Below are 14,610 nucleotides of genomic sequence, written 5' to 3' on the forward strand. Positions count from 1 at the left end.
ACCATCACCTTTCCCCTCTAATTTGGTCAAACTTCAGCATGGTTGTATGCAGCTGCTTCTCCTCTTGTCAGATCTAGGTGCTTTGCATCTCTCAATCTTCTGAAATCTCTGGGACCTTAATCTTTTGGTTTATCCTATATCTTGTCTGCATCTTTAGACTCCTTTACTGAGTCTTTCCCATCAGCATCCAAATAGCTGAAATATTTCTCATAGTACACAAATATTTTGTGGTAGAATGGATGCTGCCTTTGCCCAACTTTACTTTCTTCTCTGCTTTTACTCTTTCCCAACCCTGTCTTCAAATGCAGAAACTAACTCACCTTTTGAAAGCCCAAACTAAATTCTACTTTCTCCTTGAAGGCTTACCTGCTTCTCTTCAGCCAAAAGTGATTTCAGCCCCCATTGAATGCCTAGAGAACTTTATTTCATTGTGTTTGCCTTTTTATAAACCTTTGAAAATAAGTGTTTTGCCTCCCCTACTAGACTGGGATTCTTGTCACATTTGTTTATGTAGTCCAATACCCATAGTTGAAGAAATAAACCATGGTTATTAAGATAAACAATCAAGATGCTTCACACACAGGTTCTTAAAAATGTTGATTGTCACAGTGCATACATGCAGATACTCAGTTGGATAACTCACATTTTTCTTTATCTGCGAGTTTTATTTTTGCTGTCACTCTTAACCGTATACACGGTTAAAAATAAACAATATTCAGCTCCTTTAATGCTCTTCAGTCTTTCCAGTCTTTTTTTTCTTTCTTTCTTTTTTTTTTTTTTTTTTAAAACCTTTATGAGATATGTATGTTGCCCTCATTTTATACTTGCAGATATTCAGGTGCAGAAAGGGAGAGGAACTTTTGGACTCAATAAGGCTCTCTTATTTTTTGAGACAGAGTCTCACTCTGTTGCCCAGGTGGGAGTGCAGTGGCACCACCTTGGCTCACTGCAACCTCCGCCTCCTGGGTTCAAGCAATTCTCTTGCCCCAGCCTCCCAAGTAGCTGGGACTACAGGCATATGCCACTAGGCCTGGCTAATTTTTGTGTTTTAGTAGAGATGGGGTTTCGCCATATTGGCCAGGTTTGTCTCAAACTCTAGCCTTAAGTGATCTGGCCGCCTTGGCCTCCCAAAGTGCTGGGATTACAGGTGTGAGCCACTGCAGCTGGCCTATTTATTTAGTTTTTTGAGACAGGGTCTCACTCTGTTGCCCAGGCTGTGGAGTGCAGGGGTGTGATTATTGCTCACTGCAGCCTTGCTCACCTGAGCCTGGTTCCCAGGCTGGTCTCGAACCCCTGGGCTCAAGCACTTCTCTCACCTCAGCCTCCGAAAGTGCTGGGATTACAGACATGAGCCACTGTGCCTGGCCAAGGCTCTCTTTAAGTGGTCACTGAGTGGCATTTGTAATCAAAAGTAATGTGTGTGGTGGTTTTTTTCTTTCCAGAAAATTTTGTCTACTGAAACAAAAGCGCATTTTAACTGTAGTAATAAGTATAGCATTTTAACATCCATTTGAAATTGGTAAGGCATAGAATTTGTGTAGTTAGCTAAAAAACTACTTTCAAGAATATGTATTTGTGAAACTGTTATCCTTATTCCTCCCCACCACCCCAACTAATTAATCTGAGAGTAATTTAGTATAGTTCTAATGACCTGGTGACAGTAGACTTGCTATAGAGGTATAATTTGAATAGGCTTTAGCCTGTGCTGTGAGTTAGCATCTTTTCTCTTTCTCTAATATTTGTATAAAACAGTCATTTTCTGAGTCTGTATTCATTGCTCTAAACCTTTTCCACCAAAATTCTTGGAGATGTACAGCCATGGTTATGTTTTATGTGATGGGTAAATATCACTGATAACTTCAAAGTGTTCTAAAAGACAGAGTATTTGGAGGCACATCTTAAAGGAATCTTAGTAGCCTGTCCTGTACATTTAGTAGTTTCATTTGTCCACCCCTGGTAACCAAAATTAGTAGAAGTTGTAGAGAGCTATTGAAGGAAAGACCATCTCTTCATAGGGCCAATTACTTAAGCTATTCAGTTATAAGTTTGTAATTTAAGTTGTAAGTAGGAGATAACTTTTACAGAGACAATCTTTGGGTTAGATGTTACCTCAAAAGTGTTGTAGTTCAGTCTGGAAACTGAAAAGGCATGCTTCAGCATGGGTATTTGCAGCTTTTTGATGAAAAGCATCAAAAGCATAAAGCAGATGAAGTAAACCATGCTTTGATAGACCAAGTTGGCATTGTCATGTTTGGTTTATCACATGTCCATAGGAATTTTCTTCTTAGATATGATATCAGAAACGTCATGGGTTGATATGGTTTGGCTATGTCCCCACCCACATCTCACCTTGAGCTGTAATAATACCCCCCCACTTGTGTCAGGGTGGGGCCAGATGGAAGTAATTGAATCATGATGGGGGGTTCCCCCCATCTGTTCTTGTGGTAGTGAATAAGTCCCACAAGTTCTGATGGATTTATAAATGGGAGTTCCCCTCCACAAGCTCTCTCTTGCCTGCCGCCATGTAGGACATCGCTTTGCTCTTCGTTCCTCTTCCGCCATGAATGTGAGGCCTCCCCAGCCGTGTGAAACTGAGTCAGTTAAACCCCTTTCCTTTATAAATTACCTAGGCTTGGGTATGTATTTATTAGCAGCGTGAGAACCGATTAATACGTGGGTTGTGGAATGTCAGCTTCAAACTTCTTTCCTAGTACTTTTCCCTTTTGGAATTTATTGATTCTTTACCCTAGTTATAAAACGTAGGGTTTTTGGCTTTTCTCTGGTCGTTACTGATTTATCTTGAAAGTTTAGGCATTTTTTTATGTTTGCTTATGCTCACACCTTCCAGTCAAAACATGGTTTTGAAAGGAAAGCCTTCTAGAAAGTAGATAATGTTCCTATACAACTTCAGTAGATGAGTTCAGTCTAGGAATACTCTATGCCTCCCACTGGTAGAAACTAGGAGTATGTAAATAATGAAAACCAAAGATCTTTCTCCCAGAGAGTTTACCAGTGTAGCTGTGTCATCCAGTGTAGCAGCCACCAGTCCAGTGTGAGTATTTAAACTTAAGTAAAAGTTAAAATCAGTTTCTTTTCTTTTTTTTTTTTTTGAGACAGAGTCTTGCTCTATTGCCCGGACTGGAGTGCAGTGGCGCGATCTCGGCTCACTACAACCTTCGCCTGCTGGGTTCAAGCAATTCTGCCTCAGGCTCCCAAGTAGCTGGGATTACAGGCGCATGCCACCATGCCCAGTTAATTTTTTGTACTGTTAGTAGAGATGGGGTTTCACTGTGTTGGCCAGGGTGGTCTCGATCTCCTAATCTCGTGATCCACCCACCTCAGCCTCCCAAAGTGCTGGGATTACAGGCATGAGCCACTGCACCCAGCCTAAAATCAGTTTCTTATTTGCACGTACCCAAATTCCAAGTGCTGTACAGTGCAAATATAGAACATTTCATGTCTTTGAAGTATTGGAGTCTATGTTTGTGATTTTGTGACAGTATTTCTGTTGCCATGGTAGTCTGTTATGTGGTGGCATTTCTCCATATTTTGATTAGTTTCTCATCTTGTCAGGCCTTGGCCCAAAGTTGATTGTTTGATTTAGGATGTAAAATTATCAGTGTACTGCTGTATTTTCTAATTACAATAGTTTTTCCAGCTTTTCAGATATTTCTTCAGCATTCTTTTATAGTGATTGCACTGATGTTTATAGAGGAAATGGAAAGTAGGTTTTATAGATTTTTTTTTTTGTGATAAAACATTGAAAACATAAATTTACCATTTTAACTTTTTTTTTTTTTTTTTTTTTTTGAGACAGGGTCTCATTCTGTTGCCCAGGCTGGAGTGCAGTGGTGTGATCATAGCTCACTACAGCCTTAAACTCCCAGGCTCAAGCTATCTTGCCACCTCAGCCTCCCACGTAGCTAGGCTTACAGGCATAAGCTACCGTGCCCAGGCATTTTAACCATTTTTAAGTGTGCAGTTCAGTGGTATTACATACATTCACATTGTTGTGCAACCATCACCATCATCCATTTTCAAAACTTTTTCATCTTGTAAAACTAAATCTATGCCCACTAAACACAATAGGTGCCCATTTGCCCCTCCCCCTAGTCCCTGGCAACCACCATTCTATTTTCTGTCTCTATGAATGTGACTGTTCTTGGTACCTCATGTAAGTGGAATCATACAGTATGTAGCCTTTTTGTGATGGGCTGTTCTCACTTAGCATAATATCTTCAGGGTTCATTCATGTGCGTAGCACGTGTCAGAAGTTCCTTCCTTTTTAAGACTGAATAATATTCCATTGTATGTATATATACCACATTTGGCTTATCCATTCATCCATCAATGGACACTTGCTTGCACCTTTGTGAATAATGCTGCTATGAACATGGGTGTACACATACTTGTGGGAGTACCTGCTTTCAGTTATTTTGAATATACGGTATACCCAGAAGTGGAATTGCTGGATCATGTGGTAATTCTATATTTATTTACTTACTTATTCGGGGAACTGTCATACTGTTTCCCAGATTTTTAAGCTCTGTTGAACTTAAAAACAAATTTATTTCATAGGAAGTTGAGATTACTCAGACTACCTGTCCTGTATTTCCCTCGCTTGTACCATGGTGCTGAAATATTATCAGAGAGTATTTTTCCAGCTGTGCAGGTGAAGCCTCTAAGATAAACCTTATTTCTCTTTATTGGAAGTTAACAGTATTGCTACAGGGGATAGTTTTGTAGTGTTGGGTATGTACATACTCTTAAAAGTACTAATTTAATTTTCCTCTTCTGGTAGAGTCTCCAAAATGAAATTAGAAAACAAGTATTTTTCCTTTTGTTGGGTTTTCTGTTGACAGAGTTTGCATAACGGTTTTTACTTATTTTTTTCTCAAGCCCACAGCACAATTCTTTTTTCTATTTTGTATTCATTGCTTCCTTGTTGTATTTTCTGTCTCAGTCATAGTGTAATGTTTTAACAGTTATCTTCAAAGCAAGAGAATATATTTGGAACTAGACATGAAAACATAGATTTTTGAGCAAGACTCCATCTCAAAAACAAAAAAATTAAAAAAGGCCAGGCGTGGTGGCTCATGCCTGTAATACCAGCACTTTGGGAGGCCAAGGCAGGCAGATCACTTGAGGTCAGGAGTTCAAGAAAATATACATGCTTTTATATAAATAAGCATTCAGAGATTTAAAAACCACTTTAATATATTATTACAATACTTTAAGTTAGACGTCTTACATTTATATTAAGTTTGAAAAATTTGAGCCTTAAGCACTCTTAACATATGCTTTGTATGTACGATAGAATTCTCATCTGGTTTATGTGAGTTACTATAAAACTGAACAGGTAGGCAGAAATAGAGACCAGTGTTGAAAGAAGATAAATTTTCTGTATTTTGCCTTTCAGGAAGCCCTTGCATGGGCTAACCATTTGTTTCAAATGAAATGGTTTCAAGCTTGGCATTTTCTATTTTTAAAGCAAGACTGCCTAGTATAAATAAGGCCCACAGGGAAAAGATTATCGAGTAATGCTTGCCTTGGTCATTCCCAACTGAAGTTAGCTTTATGGATCTAAATTTATTTATCTTTTTCAGGGCCATTCTTGAGATTAATACCCACATTCATAGGTAATTGAGGATTATTATTTTGGGTAGGGATTCTTGTCATGAAAAAATTGGGGCAAGATATCTTAGTATCATCTTATGTGTGACCAACAACTACATAGTTCAGCCAAAATTCCTTTGTCAAAGGTCATTATGATATAGGATCATTTGAAAGTGCTTGTCTCAGAACTTCTGGGATTTCGGGAGAATCTGGGAACACCACACTGTGCAGTGCTGTCATTGGCCTCATTGATTCCTTTCTTTTATTTTGATTAAATTTCAATTTATTTTAGAGATAGGGTTTCACTCTGTCACTCAGCCTGGAGTGCAGGGGCAGGATCACAGTTCACTGTAACTAGGCCTTCAGTGATCTTCCCACCTCAGTCCCCTACCCCCACCCCCAGAAGCTGGGCCCAAAGGTGCGCACCATCACATCCTGCTAATTTTTTTTTTTTTTTTCTTTAAAGACTGGGTCTTGCTATGTTACCCAGGTTGGTGTAGAATTTCTGGTCTCAGGTGATTCTCCCAAAGTGCTTAGATGACAGGTGTGAGCCACTGCACCTGGCCCTTCCTTTTAAGTAATTGTTTTTAGCTACGAATATCTTTCCTCCTGAGGAAAATACTTTTTTTCCTTTTGATTATATATTTAGCTCTTATGGAGATGGCTGTGAAAATGTAAGCTGACTGAACTTACCTCTGTAAGGGTACTTTTTTGCTTCTAGAAAATGTGTTTATGTATACCCAAGTGTATTTTGTGAATCTGGGAGCTTGCTAGGGGATTTATGATTACTTTTACAACTTTTTTTTGGAGGATGGGAGTTGCTTTATCACTGCTTTGGTAAAGATATTAGTTAAGTTTGATTTCATCTTGGTTTCTGTGTTGCAGGCCATCTTGCAAAAGAAGTTATATTGAAAAATATTTTTAGATAGTGATGGTTATCTTATGTGCCCCTCAGTTTACTTTTTCTTAATTGGTATCCCTTCAAACCAGTTTTCTTCCCACTGTCCGAGAAAATTATCAGGAAGTAATTTGTTGTAACAAATCTAGCAATTTATCTCGTTTTGTAAAATTCTCATAAAGGATTATGTAAAAGAACTTAAGGTAGTTGATGACTTAAAAAATTACTTTTTCTGTTTCAGGTAAATTAGACTTGTTCTTTCTTTACCTGTCTCATGAAAATGACTTTTTCTTGATTTGGGAAATTCTGACTTTTCTAGCGCTATACCACATGGTTGCAGGGCATATATCTAAAATATTGTTTTGTTTGACTGATTTATGGTTTTCTTTTTGAGTCCTTTTTACTCTGTGTTCTGATGTAGTCTTCCTTCCCAGAACTTTCCCCAATATACTATAAATCTTTGAAAATCTTCATTTAATAAATAATATCGTTCACTCATTGAAATGCTTAAAAAATGCAGCAACCTGACACTTATGTTACTTCTCAAGTCTTATTGAATTATCTGTATTTCCAGAGCTTTATTTTCTATTTGCCAGAGCTCTTTGGTACTCAGTGAAGTATTTTAGGTAATTCTGCTTAATTTGAGGAGTTTTTGTGTGGAATTAACTAGCAGCTGTAATCTGCTTCTAATTCTTGGCAGCTAATGAGTCCTTAGGCGTCTGTCTGGGTGTGTGCTTGCATTGTTGACGGCCTGCTCAGTGATATTGGTTGATTCGGCAGTTTTAGAAATGTTAGTTTAGAAGTGAGTCTTGGAGCAACAGTGCACCATTAAAGAAAAAAGGGAGCAAGTACTTTAGGATCTGCTGTGAAGTATAATGAAGGGCTTAGAGCATGTTAGTGAAAGGATTGCTGGGCCACAGCCTGCCTCATATTCATCACATAGTCATGGAAATATCTTTTGAAAAGACTGATATAAAGGCCTGTTCTGCTACTGCTTTGTGAAATGGAAGATTGGAATTAGATGCTTAAATAGAAAATGTTCTCTTGTTGCAGCCTCTTTGAAATGTGCTGCTAGTGGGAGCTGCAGCTTCCTCCTGCTGACTCTGAGCCCCAGGCTTCAGTTGAGATGGTCCTTTCAGAAATGTGGAGCTTAGTCCAAGCCTGGATTTCAGTGGGTAGCACCTGGCATCTGTGGCTAGAAAGTCCTATGAAGTGTAAGTGCTTTCTTCTCTCCTTATAAAGAATCCCTTTTCCTTCATTGATTCTCTTCCTTCCCTTCCTTTTTTCTGCTGTTTAGCAGAGGGGAAGAACAATGAGCAATGTACTGTAGTGTGTAGGGTATCAGGATTTGGTTGAATTTTCTTTATGACTCAGTGGCCAAAACGAGGTTTCATTTTGTTTTCTTTTTTGAGACAGCATCTCACTCTGTCACCTAGGCTCGGGGGTAGTGGTGTGATCGTAGCTCGCTGCTGCCTCCAGCTATTGGGCTCAACCAATCCTCCTGCCTCAGCCTCCTGAGTAGCTTGGGCTACAAATACTCCATGCCTAGCTGATTTTTAAATTTTTTTTGTAGAGACAGGATCTTGCTGGTTTCTAACACCTGGCCTTAAGCAAGCCTCCCGCCTAGGCCTCCGAAAGCTCTGGGATTACAGGTGTGAGCCACCATGCCTGGCTGGATGTCAACAATTGTTAAACTCTCCTGGAATTCAAAATAAAGTGATAATTATGACCCTTAACATTTAGTATGGGCAGTGTCATCATGGGTGATTTTTGATTGGCAATGTACTTAGTAGCCTTGATACCCAAGTTTGCCAAGTGATTCTTTAGGAGTCACTTTCATATTTAGTTATTATTCTGAAAAAAACCAATACAGTATTTGAAAGGAGAAGTACATTTGACCAGAGGGTAAGACAGTATCAAAGTAAATAAGGGTGCTTGAATTTAGAAGATAGTGCTTTCCTTTTGCTTCTACTTGATACATTTGCACAAGAGTAAGTCAGTGATTTTCTAACTTCCCATAGCATTGTCCTGGGAAATTCATATAGCTGCCATCCATAGTTTAGTTTAAAAAAACCCCAAACTAGAAAATAACATAATGAGCATTAAAAGGTGCAATTTTCAGGCCGGGCGCGGTGGCTCAAGCCTGTAATCCCAGCACTTTGGGAGGCCGAGACGGGCAGATCACGAGGTCAGGAGATCGAGACCATCCTGGCTAACACAGTGAAACCCCGTCTCTACTAAAAAATACAAAAAACTAGCCGGGCGAAGTGGCGGGCGCCTGTAGTCCCAGCTACTCGGGAGGCTGAGGCAGGAGAATGGCGTAAACCCGGGAGGCGGAGCTTGCAGTGAGCTGAGATCCGGCCACTGCACTCCAGCCTGGGCGACAGAGCAAGACTCCGTCTCAAAAAAAAGAAAAAAAAAAGGTGCAATTTTCAACTTGCAGAAAAATAATTTTTTTTTTTTAGACCGAGTATCACTTTGTCGCTCAGGCTGGAGTGCAGTGGCGCAAACTCGGCTCACTGTAAACTCTGCCTCCTGGGTTCACACCATTCTCCTGTCTCAGCTTCCCAAGTAGCTGGGACTACAGGTGCCTGCCACACGCCTGGCTAATTTTTTGTATTTTTAGTAAAGATGGGGTTTCGCCATGTTAGCCAGGATGGTCTCGATCTCCTGACCTTGTGATCCGCCCGCCTCGGCCTCCCAAAGTTCTGGGATTACAGGCGTGAGCCACTGTGCCCGGCCACAGAAAAATAATTTTTTTAAGGAGAGGTAATTTTCTTACATAAAGTGTATCATCTTAAGTGTATAACTCAATGTTTTTTTCTTATATGTACATTTTAAGTAATCACAAATAACTTCAAGGCATAGCACATTCTATTACTCTAGCAGATACCTGAATGCCTCTTCCCAGTAAATCATTCCCCTCCCATAACCACTGTTCTGACTTACATCACCACGGATTTGTTTTGCCTGTTTTTAAAAAAATAGCTTTAGTGAAATATAATTCACACAACTACATTTCGCTCATTTAAAGTATACTGTTTAATGGTTTTTAATATAGAGATTTCTTTATCAAGTTTTGGACATTTTCTTTTTTTTAATTTTTTGAGATGGAGTCTCGCTCTGTTGCCTAGGCTGAAGTGCAGTGGTATGACCTTGGCTCACTGCAACCTCTGCCTCCCAGGTTCAAGCAATTCTCCTGCCTCAGCCTCCCGAGTAGCTGGGATTACAGGTGTGTACCACCATGCCTGGCTAATTTTTGTATTTTTAGTGGAGATGGGGTTTCGCCATCTTGGGCAGGCTGGTCTTGAACTCCTGACCTCAAGTGATGCACCTGCCTTGGCCTCCCAAAGTGCTGGGATTACAGGCGAGAGCCACCGTGCCCAGCTAGACATTTTCATCATACCAAAAAGAGACTTGTACCCCTTGGCCTGCCACCTCCTACCTCATTCCTAGGCAACTACTAATCTACTTTCTGTCTCTAGAGATTTGCCTATTCTGGATATTTCATATAAATGGAATCATATAGTTCATGATCCTTTGTGACTAGTCTTCTTTCAGTTAGTATGATGTTTTCAAGGTTCATCCATGTTATAGTACATATTATTCATTCCTTTTTATGGCCGAGCAGTATTCCATTCAACATATATACCACATCTTACCCATTCATTGGGCAGTGGACATTGGGACTCTTTCCACTTTTTGGCTATCGTTTGTGAATAGTGCTATAAGGCATTCATATACAAGGGCTGTTGAAATTTTTGGATTATATGATAACTCTATTTTTTTTTTTTTTTTTTTAGACAGAATCTTGCTCTGTCACCCAGGATGGAGTGCAGGGGTATGATTTCTGCTCACTGCAACCTCTGCCTCTCCAGCTCAAGCAATCCTCCCGCCTTAGTCTTCTGAGTAGCTGGGACTACAGGTGCACACCACCGTGCCCAGCTAATTTTTGTATTTTTTCTAGAGATGGGGTTTCACCATGTTGCCCAGGCTGGTTTCAAACTCTTGGGCTCAAGTGATCCTCCCGTCTTGGCCTCCCAAAGTGCTGGGATTATAGGTATGAGCCACTGTGCCTGGCTGATAACACTCTATTTTTAACCTTTCAAGGAATGGCATCCTGTTTTCAAAATGGCTGTACCTACCATTTTACACTCCTACCAGCAGGGTATAAAGGTTCCTGTTTTTCCACATATTCACTAACACTTCATGTTGTCTTTTTGATTATAGCCGTCCTGGTGGGTATGAAGTGATAGCTCATTGTGGTTTTGATTTGCACTAATGGCTAATCATGTTGAGCATCTTTTCATATGCTTTTTGACCATTCATGTATCTTTGGAGAAATGTCTATTCAAGTTCTTTGTCCATTTTTAAAAAAACTTTTAGGTTCAGGGATACACATGCAGGTTTGTTGTATAGGTAAACCTGTGTCATAGGGGTTTATTGTACAGATTATTTTGTCATCCAGGTGTTAAGCCCAGGACCCATTAATTATTTTTTCTGATCCTTTCCCTCCTCTCAACCTCTTACCTCCAGTTAGTCCCAGTGTGTGTTGTTCTTCTTTGTGTTCATGTATTCTCATCATTTAACTCCCACTTATAAACAAGAACATGTGGTATTTGGTTTTCTGATCCTGTGTTAGTTTGCTAAGGATAATGGCCTTCAGCTCCATCCATGTTCCTGTAGAGGACATTATTTCATTCTTTTTATGGCTGCATAGTATTCCATGGTGCATATCTACCACATTTTCTTTATCCAGTCCACCGTTGTTAGACATTTAAGTTGATTCCATGTCTTTGCTATTGTGAATAGTGCTGCAGTGAACATTTGCATGCATGGAACAATTTATATTCCTTTGGGTATACACCCAGTAGTGGGATTGCTGGGTCAAATGGTAGTTCTGTTTTTAGCTCTTCAAGGAATCACCACATTGCTTTCCACAATGGTTGAACGAATTTACACTCCCACCAACAGTGTGTAAGCATTTCTTTCTCTCTGCAACCTCACCAGCATCTGTTATTTTTTGCTTTGTCCATTTTTAAATTGGGTTCTTTGTGTTGAATGCTTCCATTTTAGAAATACGGTTTCATTGACTTTGGAATTCTTTCCTTTTTTTCTTCCCATTTTTTAAATCTACCTCTCCATGTCTTCCGGCATCCTCATTCTTGACAAGAAGTCTGCTCTAGCTTTTTACTTTTGTTCCTCTGTATTTAATGTGTCCTTTTTCTCTGCTTACCTTCAGTATTTCTCTTTATCTCTGGTTTTCAGGAGTTTGAGTATGATATATTTAGAATTTGTTCGCTTATTTGCGGGAGGAGGGAACAGTAACGTTCTCTGTTGCCCTGGTCTAACCTAGTGTTTAGCATTTCCGTTGTCTGCCATTCTCACTGGTAGGGCGGCCTCAATGATCCTAGTTTTTCTTGTGGCATTTATTCTTTGCCTTGCATCCGGCAGGTATTGTGCAAAATAGTTTTTTTTCCCTTCTTTCAGTGGTAGGAGACCTCTCGTGGTGTTGGTAGTATTATTATAGGCTCAAGACTGTTTTATGCCTATCCCCTAGGGGTAGATGTTTTTCTTTTATGCTTAGTGCAACTGCAGTGAGTCTTAACCTGTGCTTTGAGGGGTGACATGCTTTGCTGCCCCTTCCCCATAGCCTAAGGCTTTTGTTCAGAGAAGAAGCGTTCAGTCAGAGATTTTTGTGCTTTTCCGCAACAGAGGCTGTTCCCCTCCTCCAGGACTGCACCACCAAAGGAGCTGGTCTTCTGCCCTACCCCCAATCTTTCTCTTGAGTATCTGGTCTGCGGAGGTGATCCTGCTGGGTGACTGAGTTCCCCTTGTGTCTGAGTCCCGGGGGTTCTATATGCTCATGCTAGCCCACATGCAGCCTTTCTCAATTTGTTAGAAGTGTTAGCTGAATTTTTATGAGCTGGTTGCCAGGTGCTGTTAGTTTCTTCCTCTGTCCTGTCATAGATGAGCCAGTGCTTGCCTTCGTTTTCCTTGTTAGAGGTCTGTCCTTAGATTTCAGTCAACTTGGTTGCCCTAAGACCTCAGCTTTCTGATACATTTAAGCAAGGTTATTTTATAGTTTATTTGCTTTTGTGTATTGTTAACTTGTGGAAAGCAGTATTGTTTCTGTCGTTATATATCTTAGGTGGATGTGGAACTCTTCTGAGGCATTTTTATTCTTCATATATTTTAAATCCCACAAGATATTATTGCTTTATATAATCAGTGTTAAATTGGATTTACGCATATATTTAACAGCTTTTTCATTATTCTTCATTTGTTCCTGATTTCCGTTTTCTTTTTTCCTACTAGGATTTCAGTTATATGTGTCTTAGCCTTTTTCACTGTGTCCCACATGTCGCTTGCATTCTTCTCATTGTTTACCTTCTATCCTTTTTTTGACTTTGTGCTTCAGTCTTTCTGTTTTTTATTGACCTGTTATCAAGCATAGTAATCTATAATTCTTCAGTTGTCTGATTTGCTGTTTGGCCCTTTCTAATGGTTCTTAATTTCAGGCTCTTTCTAATGGTTCTTAATTTCAGTTACCGTATTTTTTACTTCTAGAATTTCCTTTTAATTCTTTTTAATATATTCCATTTATTAATGGAAATTCTCCAGTTTTGTCTTCTAAGTCTTTGCATATATTAATCAGCTATTCATTTTTTCCAACTGTTTCTTTTAACCTTTTAGAAGTAAACCTTATAATGCCCTACTCCTTAAACATTTCCACTTGTATCTTGTAAGAACAAGGATATTTTTCTAAAATAAACTAAAACTGTTGTCACTCTCAAGAAGTTTAACATTGATATGATGGTATTATCAGTCTGTATTCAAATTTTCCTAATTGCTCTAGTTACAGATTTCTAACTTTCTAAAATTTTATTTTCCCTAATCTAGGATCCTTCATGGGTAATGCTTTTCTTTTGGTTGTTGTGTCTCTTTAATTACCTGGGTATTTTTTTTTCTTTTATGATAATGATATTAAAACACAAATCCAAGACAGGTGTGGTGGTGCACACTTGTAGCCCCAGCTACACAGGAGGCTGAGGTGGAAGGGTTGCTTGAGCCCAGGAAGCCAGACTGAGCAACTGTGTCAAGACCCTGTCCCTTTAAAACATACACACACGGCTGGGTGCAATGGCTCACGCCTGTAATCCCAGCGCTTTGGGAGGCTGAGGCGGGCAGATCATGAGGTCAGGAGTTCAAGACCAGCCTGGCCAATATGGTGAAACCCCCGTCTCTCTTAAAAATACAAAATTAGCCGGGTGTGGTGGCAGACGCCTGGAGTCCCAGCTACTCGGGAGGCTGAGGCAGGAGAATCGCTTGAACCTGGGAGGCAGTGGTTGCAGCGAGCCGAGATCACACCACTGCATTCCAGCATAGGTGACAGAGTGAGATTCCATCTCAAAAAAAAAAAAAAAAAAAAAGAAGAAGAAGAAAAAACACACACACCCCACACAAATCCAGAGTGGGCCATTTTGTCTTAGTTTTTCGTATGCCTCGCTATTTAGATTTGTCTGGTTCTTTTCTTATGATTGCATTTAGGTCAAACCTTTTTTGGAAGAATACTGCATAGACGATAATTTGTCATTTTTACTGAATCACATCAGGAGTCACATAAAAGCTATTGGTGATGTTTTATTACTTTGGTTAAGACATCAGTTATTTTAGTCTTTGATAGTTCATTATCTAGATAATGGTTACTTTCTATTGTCTGTTTCTTTCTAGTTGTTGTCACTTGGTTTTGTTTTCTCCCCCGCAGACGTGGTCTCGCTCTGTCACCTAGGCTAGAGTGCAGTGGTGTGATCACAGCTCACTGCAGCCTTGACCTCCTGGGCTCAAATAAATGGAACTTCCACCACAGCCTCCGAAGTAGCTGGTATTACAAGCATGTACCACCATATCTGGTTAATTTATTTTTTTCTTGCTTTTTTGTGTGGAGATGAGGTCTCACTTTGTTGCCCAGGTTGGTCTTAAGCTCCTGGCTTCAAGTGATCCTTCCACCTCAGCTTCCCAAAGCGCTAGGGTTATAGGTGTGAGCTAGTGTTCCTGGCCTGGCTTTGCTTTTGTTTGACAGATGCTTGATATGT

The 14,610-nt window shown here is 39.8% G+C and overlaps 1 protein-coding gene across 3 annotated transcripts in view; it reads left to right on the forward strand.

Moving 5' to 3' along the window:
- The window catches only part of LOC105471413 (transportin 3), a 101,160-nt gene that overhangs the window by 5,651 nt on the left and 80,899 nt on the right, over positions 1–14,610 (forward strand). The window contains exon 2 of one of the 3 annotated variants that reach the window (XM_011723909.2): positions 7,568–7,728. The exons of the other annotated variants lie outside the window; for them this stretch is intronic. The gene's annotated coding sequence lies outside the window, so the exon portion shown is untranslated. The remainder of the gene's footprint in view (positions 1–7,567; positions 7,729–14,610) is intronic. 3 annotated transcript variants of the gene reach the window in all.

The sequence above is a fragment of the Macaca nemestrina genome, chromosome 4, assembly GCF_043159975.1.
Source record: "Macaca nemestrina isolate mMacNem1 chromosome 4, mMacNem.hap1, whole genome shotgun sequence".
Classification (NCBI taxonomy): Eukaryota; Metazoa; Chordata; class Mammalia; order Primates; family Cercopithecidae; genus Macaca; species Macaca nemestrina.